Source organism: Panthera leo, chromosome B1, assembly GCF_018350215.1.
Source record: "Panthera leo isolate Ple1 chromosome B1, P.leo_Ple1_pat1.1, whole genome shotgun sequence".
Taxonomy (NCBI): Eukaryota; Metazoa; Chordata; class Mammalia; order Carnivora; family Felidae; genus Panthera; species Panthera leo.
This window is the reverse complement of record NC_056682.1, coordinates 133,986,502-134,000,781: the sequence shown is the minus strand read 5'-3', so window position 1 is coordinate 134,000,781 and position 14,280 is coordinate 133,986,502. Positions and strand designations below refer to the sequence as shown.

At 36.6% G+C, this 14,280-nt stretch overlaps 1 protein-coding gene across 15 annotated transcripts in view; it reads right to left on the bottom strand.

Moving 5' to 3' along the window:
• Positions 1-14,280, bottom strand: part of MAPK10 (mitogen-activated protein kinase 10) — a 580,375-nt gene that overhangs the window by 322,361 nt on the left and 243,734 nt on the right. The gene's annotated exons all lie outside the window — the stretch shown is intronic.

Genomic DNA, 14,280 nt, shown 5'->3' with positions numbered 1-14,280 from the left:
ATTAAATTTAGAAACAGTTTCTGCACTAGGCTGACAGTCACTTTGATCACCTAACAAAGGCAAATCATATCTGAATCACCTCAGATGGACTCTTCAGACACTTCTCAAGGTCTCTATCCACACTTACATCAGTGGACATCCAGAAGAAGGTGTGTAATAAGCCTCTTTGTGTTTTAGAGTCATAAGGAAGAAACTGCCTCACACCAGAGAGAGAATGGGAAAATGGAAAGTGACAAGAACCCTGGGTCCTTAAGGTAGTGGACATCTGCACCCAACATGAACAGATAATCTAGACCAAGCTTGCAACCCAGGGACAGAGAAAGACTACAGCAGATAGTCATTGTACCAGTGCCTAGATCAAGAGCTGCCAATTAATTCACCACTGCTAGTCTACACTAGAAAATCTTGCTCTTTAATTCTGTGTCACCCTGTGAATCAGTATCTGGGATCCAAGCCCTGATGCTGGGGATGGGCTGAGCCTATTGGATATCATCTGGAATCCTTTCCCTGGCCCTCAGGTCCCCACTGATATGCCCAAATATTCCAACACTATCAGGCTGGTCATTTTACCCTTATCACATATGTGTTTCCAATATCTATTTGCCTTTTTCCAACAGTCCAATTGCTCAGATTCTAATTTCCTCCAATCCAATCCATGCTTTAACAAATAGTGCAATATTTCCTCTTCTCCTTGCTTTCCTTGACTAATTCCATACTTTTTTTTTCTTCTCAGGATGCGCATGGAAATTATTTTTTTAATGTTATATTTGCAGGGAAAATGAGAATGTGAAAAGCATGTCCATATGCATTATCTCACTTGTATAAAGATCAGAGTACTATTTTGTAGACTCATTTTTTTCTTGCATTTCCCAGCCCTCTGCCTTTTCCACAGTTCACTTTGCCCAATCCTAGTAGAGGTCACAGGCTAATAAGAATGAAAATGAAATTAATTAATTTTATTTTATTGAAAAGTACCCCTGGTATTTGCTATAATAGCCACTAAGTTTCTTTTGTTATTTCAATAACAAAACTGTTTGATAATGATCTAAAGCAAATCAATATTTTTTAAAGATTTTAGTGTTATAACAATAACAAAACTGAACTCTCTGCTCTAGCCAAACGCTGTATTAAAATCTTTTACATTTAATTAGCTCAAAAACTATGGAGTATGTACTACATGCCCATTTTATAAAAAGAAACTAAGTCTATTTATTTATTTATTTATTTATTTATTTATTTATTTATTTATATTTTAGAGAGAAAGAGAAAGTCTGGTGGGGGGGAGGTGGGGAGAGGGAGAGGGAGAGGGAGAGGGAGAGGGAGAGGGAGAGGGAGAGGGAGAGGGAGAGGGAGAGGGAGAGAAACTGTGTGTCTTAAGCAGGCTCCAAGCTCAGCACAGAGCTCAACACGGGGTTCCATCCCATGAGCCTGGGATCACAACCTGAGCCAAAATCAAGAGTCCTACTGCTCAAGCGACTGAGCCACCCAGGTGCCCCTATAAAAAGAAACTAAGTCTTAAAAGCATTAATGAATTGCCCAATGTCAGACTGGAAATGTGAATCCCCATCTGTGTGGCCTGAGGGAGGAAGTCCTTCAGGGCCCCCACCCTGCCATCGGGGACTATTCTACCATCCTATCACACAGGGTGTAACAGGGGAGCTGCAGTACAAGACAACATCATCCCAACTATCACCAGGGACATGCGGAGTATAAATCCCACCAAAATAAGATTTCAAAAACTAAAAATAAAGAAATAACAGATACGTGCAATTGTTTGGGGCCTCGGAGTCATGCAGTGACTGAGGCAAGCAGCCAGAAAAAGGGAAGACGTTGAAACTGAATAAAACCAGAAGTCTTCATGTGAACCTTGCTCTTATAGCATCCCCACGACAGTAAGATATTACCTTGGGCAAGAAGGATCAGAGACTTCACTTCCAGACACAACGACAGAGACATCAGGTTCCCCTCTCAAAACACTGCTTCACATTGTTTTCTTCTTTAGTGCTACTTACTAATCTTTTTTTTAACCAGGTTGATGTCACCATATGAATAGATTTAGGGTTTACAAGAGGGCAAGACACAGTAACAACCTCAATCATTAGCCTGAGAGTCTAATTTTATTCTCCAGACATTTCATTCAACTGTTTTATCTTCATAAGAAGCAATAAAGTTCAATGCATAAATGCACAGATTGTGCTCTACCACCTACTAACTGTAAGAGCTTGAACATGTTCTTAACCTCTCTATGCCTCAATTTGCCTCATCTGTAAAATGGGTATAATAATAGTACCTACCTCATTGTGAGTATTGTGAAGAATAAATGAGATAATACATGTAATATACTTGGGATACTGCCTGGCTCAGAGTAAGTCCTCTGTAAATATTTATTATCATAATTACTAGATAATGCATGTGTCATAAGGATTAAAAAAATAATAGCTAATAGTCAATGAAAGTTATACTAAGTGATTTCCATTTATTCCTCACATAAACCCTGTGAAGTAGATATCATCATTGTCCAAATTAAAATGAAACAGAGGCTCAGAGAGGTTATAAAAAGAGTCCAAAATTACCCAAGTAGTAAGTGATACAGAATCAAGCTTTTAACCATCATGCTGTTTCAGGTGGGTAATAATATTTGCTAATAGGTACTGAAATTTTATTCTGTGCCAGGCATTGTTCTAATAACTTCCTATCTCTTACATCTTATATCTCTTGTGAAAATTAATTTAAATTCTCAGAACTACATTTTGAGACAGATGATCGTGTCGTTCCCATTTTACAGATAAGAAAACAGAAACCAGGCATTAGGTAACATGGCCAATATCACACAACTAACAGATGGCTAAAGTAAGTGTACCCCATTATTCCAAAAGATAGGTAAAGTCAAGGTGCTAAACTGAAATCTCAGTCACCTAATACCAGATTACGTATCATAATTTTCAAAAAGGAAACTCCCTCCTGGTATATTCATCTAAATTAAACAATTTCTACAATTTCTAAACAAATACTCAATACTGGAATAGTAAAAGATAAAACTGACTAAATGCTAATTTATTCTGATTTGCCTTACTACTCAATCATTTTTCCTCCTCTGATAGCAGCTATTTTCAATAGTCATTTTCATTCCGCCCACTACAGTTTGAATAGATTGACTGTTAACAAATACGAATCAACTTTTGATAGGAAGCAAGACCACTGACTTCATTTGGTTCCTGTCTCATAGAAGTTAGAGACAATGTGGAGAGAAATGGTGGTGAATATTCAAGTACTTACATAAATTAAAAAATGAGCCTTGGTTTGGTGAGCAGAGCACAGGTTTGGTGGTGGCCCCAACCACGCACTATACATCGGGGGGCGTGATGTATGTTCCAAACAGATCTCAATGGATCCGAGCTAATATGGGAAGGTGCCTTTAGAGGCATGATCAATATCAAGGACAGAAACAGACTGTTAGAGATCTTGAGAACAGATTGAACAAAATACTAGAGTAAAAAGGAAGATGGCAAGAGAATTCTGTCTACAGAAACATTGTGTGGGAGGATAGCAGTGTGCCATGGGAAATAATACCAGTCAGATGGTTAGAACAAGTCATTGGATCCCTTACATTCACAGCAGAATTAAATACTTGATTTGCTGGGTAAAACAAAGCCCAGGAGGGAGATAAGATATAGATACAGATATAGATATATATATAAAATTAGTAAAATTAGTAAAATTTAAAATTTGGGGAATTCTTCAAAATGTTATTCTAGGTAAAGAAAAGGTGGATGATTAATTGTGTGGTCACAAATTAATTATTGGAAGACAAATAATGAATTTAAAAAGTATGGAAAAAGATCCTGATTAGAAAAAAAAACCGATATGTTGATGACAATGGTAATAAATTTGGTCAAAAACAACAACACCGTGCAGTTACTGAGCACTTAAGGCTATGTGCTTTGCATTCATTACTTTCACAATAGCCATATGAGATTAGCACCATTATTAGTACCATTTTCCAGGTAAAGAAACTGAATCTTAAGAGATCATGTGATTTAGCCAGGATTTCATATGAAGTAATAGAATTTGGGTTTGAACCCAAGCATTCTATCTCTGGAGCATACCATATAGTTATGTGTTAAATTAATGGAAGGAGCCACAATTAACAAAAGCACAGATGCAAGTACTGACACATCAAATGTAGTCCCACTTCCATTTGCATAGAATGCAAAAGTCAGGATAATGAGGCCCCTGATAGTGATGGAAAACCTGACCAGAATAGAGTGATGAAAATAATGAGATACAATGAAATCTGAATACTATTAAAATGGCTTTCTACTAACCAGGAAAATAGTTTACAACAAGCAAAATTCATAACAAACAAAATAGAATGGACTTCATGCCTGGCTTCATCTTCTCACTTTAGAATTGACAGAGAACAAGTTTGCTACGTAGGCATTTTGTGGTAATGACTTTACTATTATTAACAGTGACAATAGTTCCAGGCAGTATTTCATATTTACATAGCAGCCTTCAACATAGGAGCAAAAGCACCTGGCAAACATTCTCATTTTTATTATTGATGGCTTAGATTAACAGCGCTTTTCTGTCAAAACAGCTCATTTATCCTTACATCCTTACAGGGACTCTTGTGACACAAATAGGCAAGCAATCCATTTCTACATTTTACAAATGGAAAAACCAAAGCCCAAGGACCTGTGTAAAACTGCTTATTAATACTGTGACTGGACTTATAATGAACTCATAAATAATCCAGGATTTTCCTTCCTTACTGACTGAAACACTACCTCTTTTACAACTTCTTACTCCAAATTCCCTGAAACCTGGAAGCCTTCCTATATACTAGATCCCTTTCCACTGGTCTGGTTCTTACTGTCTTCTTCAAACTGGATTATCATTTCCTTCTTTCCTGTAAGTGCTCATCCTGCCTCCATTCTCGCTCCTCTCCAAACCACTCTCAACATTGCTGCTAAGATCATTTTCTTAAGCCTGCTCGGAAAACAGAATTGCTCTTCATTGTCTATAGAAACAGACCCAAACTCCTTCATAGATCATTCACAATCTCCCTCAGTCTGGCTCCAATCTATTTTCTCTACCATATCTCTGACTGCCATGTTCTCCATCCCTAAGTCACAACCTAAACTTCCGAACCCCAAACCCACTCTTATCCTTGCTTATTCTGTTTCTCCTACTAGAAGTGACCTTTCCAACTCCAACACTGACTACCAAATTATCTTTACAACTCCACTCCAATGCCCTCTCCTCCATGAATCCCTTCTAATACCTCAGTTGAAAATACCTACTCCCTCCAACTCCACAACACGCATTTAACATTGTGGCACTCACCATATTCTCCCCAGATTTATAATGACTTATGAAAGTACATAGCAGTCTTAGCAGAATGTTTTATCATTGAAATTTCCAGAAAGTCAACTATGTGTCAGGCCCTGTGACAGCTAGTGAGTAAAAAAGATAAATTGATCTCTCTGCCTTCATCGAGGTTACAGTCTTATAGTCTTTCTCAACTAGAGTTCCTCCTCTGAATAACCAAGCATACTATTTTCTGTTTTTCTAAGGCTGGTACACAATTAGTACCATTCTAGATGCATAAAAGAGATATTAATTCATTACACACAACAGATACTTTTTAGAAGTGGTTTTCAAAGTATAGTACACAAGACCCCTTGAGTATCTCCAAGACCTCCTTTAGGCAGAGGGGGAGATCCCTGAGGTCAAAACTAATTCCAAATAATTATAAGAAATATTTTGCTGCCTTCACTCGCATTTACTCTCAGATGTACAGTAGAGTCTTCAAGAGGCTGCATGATGTGTTATATAACAACAGATGGAAGCTATAAGTATATAAGAGAATTCAGCCATCTTCTTTTAAACTAATCATAAAACAGATAAGCAAAAATATAAAACAATGCCACTTTGTAACTACTATTTCTGCTTTGTAAAAAATAATTTTCATAAAAAGATATATACTTTATGTTAACATGCAATGGGTTTACTGTTGCTAATTCATAAATGAATTACACAAATATTTTAAATTTATATCTTAATTTCTAATATGGTTTATACCAATGGATATAACCCACATAAACAAAAGCTCATGGTTAACCATTTTTAAGAGCGTAAAAGGATCATGAGACCACAAAGTCTGAGAACTGCTGCTTTAGAACACTGGTACTCATGTCTTTCTGCAGAATCCCAATAGAGTAGTTGACTTTGTAATTGTACTATTCCCTGAACTCAGGATGTATTAAAGCAACTATCCTATGTGTGAGATTCATCTATTTACAAGTGTTTTCCCTTTCTCTCCCCATCCCAAGGCCCCAGATTTGGTAATGAGCTGCTTAAGGGCAGGGACTAAATAGAATTTATCTTTATTGCTGCTGCACCTAGCATAGAGGAGACAGCCAGTAAATATTTGAGGGAGAAGGAGGGAAGGAGGGAAGGAGGGAAGGAGGGAAAGAAGGAAGGAAGGAAGGAAGGAAGGAAGGAAGGAAGGAAGGAAGGAAGGAAGGGAAGGAGGAAGAAAGGAAGGAAGGCAGGATCAAAGGAAGGAATGAAGGAAGGAAAAGGAACGAAGGGAGGAAGGGAAGGAGGAAATAAGTGTATCTTATTCATTCTTCAAAGATTCTACCACAGTAATCTGTCCATTGAAAATATCTGTTAACCCTCATGTAAATCTGTTGTATTGATAGGATAGCTTAGGTAATCAAGATGCCAATAGTTTCACCTGATATGTTGGCAAATCCCAGTACAGCTTGGAAACCATGATTTTTAAAGGCAAATTTTAATAGATCCCTCTCATAGGTAAATCAATGAGCAAACATTTGTGCACACTAGCCCTTTAATAGCAGCAGATAATTTTAATATAAAGAATGATACAAATCTGGAAAGTAGATGCAGTCAGTTTGGTTGCCTGTGCATAAACTATCTCCCTCATGGATAATGATGTCTTAATAATCAGAAGTGACTTCCTATAACTCAAATATCTTATCTTTTGATTTAGAGTGATGATATGAAGCTAAAGATAACTAAAGGGGGTCAGGTAAAGCAAAATTGAGCATTGGTAAGTCTGTCTTCAAGACTCTTGTAAGCCTCCATCTGGCCTATTCTTCCCTTCCAGCTGTCCATGAAGCTGCTTTCCCTTCTCATGAAGTACCTTCATTGGCCAAGGTGACCCTCACCAAGGTAGTCCACTTGGTCCTGGCCTTTTGAGTATCATCTCATGCTTTAATTAAAAGGAACGAACAATTTACCTCACAAAATTTCTATTTTAATAGAAACAGTCTTCAACCAAAGAAGTAAGTGAGAATTTCACACATTATATCAGGTTCAGAAGCAGAAAACTAGAGGGTGTTTTGGCTCCTTAAATTATAACACAGAGCCAGACATCTGTACTCAGGACCAAGACTAACAAGAAGTGAAACATAACAGATATGATTGCCTGTGACAGTCCACGTTGCTGACCTGGACCCTGGTTGGCAAGAGGACAGTCAACAGACATATGACATGATGTATTTGGCTTAAACTCATAAAAGACAAAAAATAGTTTAACTTGTTTCCTACCCACTATTTCACACAGGTTTTGCCTAACATGTTTTATTCAATCTTTTAGAGGGGAGTAAGGGAGTAGAATATCTTTAAATCTTATTAAATTAAATTTCAAAAAAGAATTATTTTGATTCTTAAGACTTATAAATGATTTTCTAAAGACAATATCATCAAAGTTATCCACTCTCAAATTTAAAGGTGCTTAAAAATGGGCCTTAGGGGACCAAAAAAAAAAGTGGGACTTAAGGATCTAAAGAACAAACAAACCACCTAGAATTTCCAAAAGTACAACTAGAAAGAAAACTGTGAGATATCCAGCATGTATAATTTCTGATATCTGCACTATAAATAATAGATTATCACATGTAATGAATGCTGCTACACTATGAACTAAATTTTCCAACAGGCCCTAATCTGAACACGTTTTTTTGTTTTTGTTTTTATTTTCTTTATTTTTTTTTTTAACATTTATTTATTATTGAGAGAGACAGAGTGTGAGCGGGGAAGGGGCAGAGAAAGGAGGAGACACAGAATCCGAAGCAGGCTGCAAGCTCCAAGCTGTTAGCACAGAGACCAACACGGGGCTCGAACTCACAAACCACAAGATCATGACCTGAGCCAAAGTCAGACACCTAACTGACTGAGCCACCCAGGTGCCCCTGAAAACATTTTTTGTGTTAACCAAATTTTCATTAAGATCTCATACTTTCATTTTAATAGTAGTTCCTCTAATAGTGGTTATTGGAATACACAGAATTATCTACGAAGAATCTGAGACATGCTAAAATTTAAGCTAACTTACTCTTCAAATAAACTCCAGTAAAATGCCAACTTATAAAGACCACCTTATTATTTTCCTAGTAGGACATCAAATTACTTGGGACCTCTCAAACAGTGACAGTCCCAAATCCATCTTCCCAGGAGATACAGCCTGAGGTTCCACCAATTGGTGAAAAGCCTTTAAACTTTTATACAATATGAGGGCTAGTTACGCTGTTTTTACTAGGGTGAACTATACTCCTGAGGACTTGGTTTCCCATCTTGGTAGCTTGTAGCCATTGAAAAACAAGACAAAATGGCACCATAATGACAAATTTCTGAATATCCTCTTAATTCATCTCATATGTAAGGCATTTGGTTCCACAAACCCGTTACACTCATTTCTATCTCTTTTTACTTTGATTATGTTATCATTTCTTAGAATTCCTGTTAGCACACTTACTTGGAATTTAAACCACATCAATGTTTTAAAGCTCCACTGAGTCCAACTTTCATCTTTAATATTGAGAAGGATTCAACACAGTGATAAAAAAGGAAGTGCTCCCCAGTTGGACTCCCTGGGCTCTACCAACACTAGCTGCATGATCTAGGGCAAGTTACTAAATCTCCCATGCTTCAGTTTCATCATTTATAAAATGGAAATGCTCAGTAGGATTCCTGTGAGGATTAAATGAATTAGTGCATGCAAAGTGCTTTGCACGGTGAGTGGCACAAGTAATCACTCAATAAATGTTATCCACTATTCTAATCATGTATTATAACCCTCATCCTTCCAGCACTACTCTGAACAATTATAGACTCATAATTCACAAGAACCCTAGACCTTAGAAGTCACTGAGTTCAATCTCTCACATCAAGTAGTATCATCTCTAACATGTTCGTCGTATTTGGTCAAACATGAAGATGGTTAAATGCAGTGCTGGAAAATTCACTATTCTTCTAAAAGCATGGACTTACAAATAATTCTAACCATCAGAAAGGTCTTTTATGTATGGTGCCTATTCTCCACTCACTGGCCTCTTATTTCTGTCTTCTATACAGCTTCAAACAAACCTGCAGCCTCTATCCACTTTCCACAGTACTCTGAACAATCTCTGATTAGTTAAGTAGAATACTTTGTTTAGGAAAGTAAAACAAATTTTAGCAAAATTTACTCAACAAAAACAACAACAATAAAACTATACTGTAATTATATAAAAAATTAAGGTAATCTTTGCTTCTGAGGGATTTGGCCAACAATATTCACATTTATCACATAATCTACTTAAATAAGATTGTAGACTGTCAGGCTGCTTTCCAGATTGTATCCAGAGATATTAAAAAAATTTTTTTTAGTCTACCTTTTTCTCTATGAAGTTCCTTTGGCTTTATGCCTTTTCTCCTTATGATTCTCTTTCCTACTTCTATTTCTATCTTTCTATGTATCTATCTCCTGCTCTGTTTTCTTTCTTTCATCAAACAATCATTCAACAAACATTTGTTCAGTATTACCAAGTATTAGGCACTGTGCTAGGCATGGAAAACCAAAAGATAATTAGATCTGGGTCAAATTACTCACAAGCTAAGGCACAGACACAGACACATAAATAGTAAAACATGCTACTATTTATGTAATACAATGAGATAGATATACCTAGGCTACTTTGAGAACACCAGGAAGGCATTCCCAATGGAAGGAGTCAGGGAAGGTTTCTGGTAACACCTGAGAAGTCTAGAGTGAGTCTCCGCAGTACTTCCAAGACTTGAAATCATGTGAGAATCTTGTTTGAAAGATTCTGAGCCAGGGTATCTGGATGGGACGTGAGATACGGCTTTTCTACCAAGCCCCAGATGATGCCCATGATGCTCACGCTGCTGGTCCCCAGACCATTCTTTCAATTGCAAATGCCTTAAAAGTTGGCTAATGACTAAGTAAAGATTGGGTGGGATGAATATAGGCAGAATAGACAGTATGAAGTAAATCACAGAGGTAAGAAACATTTGAGTGTGTGTGATGAGAATGAAGCACATTAGTGTCCCCAGGCAATTCGAAAGATCACCAGTTACTAAAATGGGGGTGAATGGGAGTATGGTATATGTTAAGGAAAAGTGAACTTATTACATAGCCAATGGAGCGTATCAAAGGTAAGCAGAGCAGTTACATGGTAACAATAGCAAATCAGATCTGGTGGCTCCATTGGTAGAATCATGGGCAGGCAAATAGAATTCTAGACTACATTAAATAAACCACCTAACAACGATGATGAGGCAACTGACTTAAAAAACAAACAAAAACAAAAACAAAAACGTTTAGCAGGGGCTCCTGGTGGCTGAGTCAGTTAAGCGTCCGACTTCAGCTCAGGTCATGATCTCACAGTTCATGGGTTCAAGCCCCGTGTCAGGCCCTGTGATGACAGCTCAGAGCCTGGAGCCTGCTTCAGATTCTTTGTCTCCCTCTCTGTCTGCCTCTGTCCTGCTTGCATTCTGTGTCTCTCAAAAATAGATAAAAGTTAAAAACAATTTTTTAAATGTTTAGCAGATAAAGTAAGTTGATTGCATTTTCAAGTAATTTAAAAATCAGGCAAGTTGTTACTCCTTTGCATTCTTTGCCAGCCTGATATCTAGTCTTTATCTGACACTTCATAACATGTGATCTTGAACAAGCCACTTAAGCTCTTTTTGCACCAGGTTCCACATTTTAAAACAGTGAAGAGTTGAATGAACACGGTGGTCTCTCTACCCTAAATTTGATGGTCCCATGAACTAAATTCATTTCTTTTTTTTTTTTAATATTTACTTATTTTGAGAGAGAGAGCAGGGGAGGGGTAGAGAGAGAAGCAGAGGCAGAGCACAGAGCTCCACGCGGGGCTTGATCTAGGGAACCATGAGATCATGTCCTGAGCTGAAATCAAGAGTTGAACACTTAACTGGCTGAGCCACCCAGGTACCCAGAACTAAATTCATCTCTTATTGAATCATGGAATCATAATTCTTTACACCTAATCACAACACCTGGAATATAAATATACACTGTATGACTAATGTTGACTATACCTAACCAACAAGTAACAAGACTTTATATATTCTGCCTCTTCTTTACCCACAACATTCAGTACTGAGTCCAGTTGCTTTGTACTTACATTTTACTGGTGATTCTTTGGTTTATGTTCCTATGATTTTTTAACTGGATTCCTTCAATAGACCACATTAGGTGTTCTCTCTGACTCAGTCTATCTTCTTCCAAAGGCTATCCAAGAAATTGAAGAACTCTGGGGTCAGAAAGCCCCCAAATGCTAAATCTGTCTCTTAGCTGTATGACTGTTAGCAAGTTATTTAACATCTCTAAACCTGAGTTCCCTTATCTGTAAATCATAAGGATGATATGAAGATTAAATGCCTTGCAAAGTGCTTAGCACAAGCAATTACACAGTAAGAACTCAATAAATGCTAGTTATTATTTTGAAAGACAAATCTCATAAACACTTGAGTGGGTACTTCACAAAAGAAAATCAAATGACCAATAAAAAATGAAAAGATGTTCTTCCTCATTAGTAATCAGCAAAAAGCCAATTAATACTTCCATGAGTACAATTATGTACCCACCTGATTAGTGAAACTTAAGAACTTATAAATGAAATGTTGGTGAGAATAGAGAACTTCCCTTGCTGATGGGAGTGTAAACTGATATAACCGATATGGGGACAATATTCTAGCATTATTTGGAAAACCTGAATGTGCACATACCCCCAAATTCAGTAGTTCCTTTCCTGAAGAAGATTTTACACATGTATACTAGAATCTATGAGTAACTATATATATAACTATATATAACTAATAACTTTATTACAAATATATTATTTATAATAAATATATTTAATAAATATATTTAATAAATATATTTATATATATATATAAATAAAGGTTATGCACATAAATTAGCATAAGTAATACAGAAACAATCCAAATATTCACCAACAGTAAAATGGATAAGTAAATTTGGTATATTCATGGAGTAGAATACTACATAATTAAATGAATAAACTACATACATTAATGTAGAAGAATCTTATAATGTTCAGCAAAATCAGTTGATTAAGAATATATATACATACATATATATATATATATATATATGTATATATATACTATGACTGTAAGATGGAAAACCTACAAAGAAAAGCAAAGGAACAAGGAACAAATGTGATAAGAGGCAAAATAGTGATTAGTGGTCACCTTTAGTGGAGAAGAAAAAGCATGTGATCTTAAAGGAACACACTGGTACTTACTAAGAGTCTATTCCTTAATATGAATGGTGGTTATATGAGGTTTGCTTTATAATTATTCCTTAAACTATATTTGTTTTATACACGTTTCTGTGTCTATGATATATTTCACAATTAAAAAATAAACCTGATCGTGTCATTCTCCTACTTAGAATATTTTAAAAGCTCTTCATATTGGCATAAAGTCCAAACTTTTTAGCTTTATTTAAGAGATCCTTCATGATATGTCTCCGGTACCCCTCTTCAGTTTCATTTCTACACCCCCATTTATGCCCTAGCACAGTAAATGGCACAGTGTGCTCCCAAAAAATCATACTCTGTTAAACCTTTGGGCCCTTGAAAAGTATTCCCACTGTTCCCTTCCACTGATTATTTCTCATTGTCCTTAACATTCAGCTAAAATATCACTCCCTTCAGGAAGCCTTGACAAATTCCCAACCCATCTTTATTAGAGTCTCTGCTGCACTTCCTTTAGCACCGCATGTCTACCCATTTAACCGCCCAGTGTGTAAGTACCACACTCTTTGAACACTATCTCCCCCCAATTAATGGCACATTTTAGCGTAAGCACCACACTCTGTAGACTGAAAGCTTCTTTAAGGCAGGTACTATCTCTTTCATCTATCCCAAGAGTCAAGGATAATGTCTACATCACAGATTCTCAATAAATGTTTGCTTAATGAGTAAATGTTTAAGACGGGGCAATATATGTTTTCTACATCACTGGGAGTGACACATAATGCAAAACGTTAAGTTCAACCATATAAAGTTGCCCTTCCTTTAGACCCTATATGGTTCATTATTGGCAATTACATACTATTCTCCTTAATAACAAACACTCATTTAGTACATGGTGATTAAGCACAGCATAGCGATGGCTATTATATCTACTTTCTCGATATAACTGTAAGCAGACTGTAATGAAAATCATGATGTGAAAGAAGTACAGGGTTAATTTCATCAGTCTTCTGTAGTTATGGCTTATGCATTAATTCACAAGAAAGCCTACCCACCCAGAGTTACATAAGCCACTAAGCAAACGAAAGAGATATATTGATCACCAGTTCAAAACAGCTTCTTTTGGAATCTTGCTGTCATACACTATTTCTCAAAGTTATTTGACAGAGTATAACTGCTTCATCTCTGCTGGAGTCTATTGATTATTGACTTTGATGACTATAAAGCATCAAGTATTTTATAAAAAATATTCTGCCTGTGTGTGCTGATATTTTTATAAGATAATAAGTTTTAAAAATTATTCCAACTAGCAGAGAAACTGGATCTACTTTTTAAAATATATTTATTTATTTTGGGGAAAGCGCAAGTTGGAGATGGGCAGAGAGAGGGGAACAGAAGAGCTGAAGTTGGCTTTGCGCTGACAGGGTTGACAGCAGCGAGCCCAGTATGGGGCTCAAACTCTCAAACCACGAGATTATGACCTCAGTTGAAGTTGGACACTCAAGAGACTGAGCCACCCAGGTGCCCCAAAACTGGATCTACTTTTAATGTTGCTGTATTAGGCACAAGGATCTGTAGGGTAAATGTCTATGAATTGCATTTTATAAAACTGTGATATGATTTCTCTCCCCTTATTTGCAAGGATCTAAATGCTATGTTAATATATATATATATATATTATATACATTCTTATATATATTCCTATATGTTT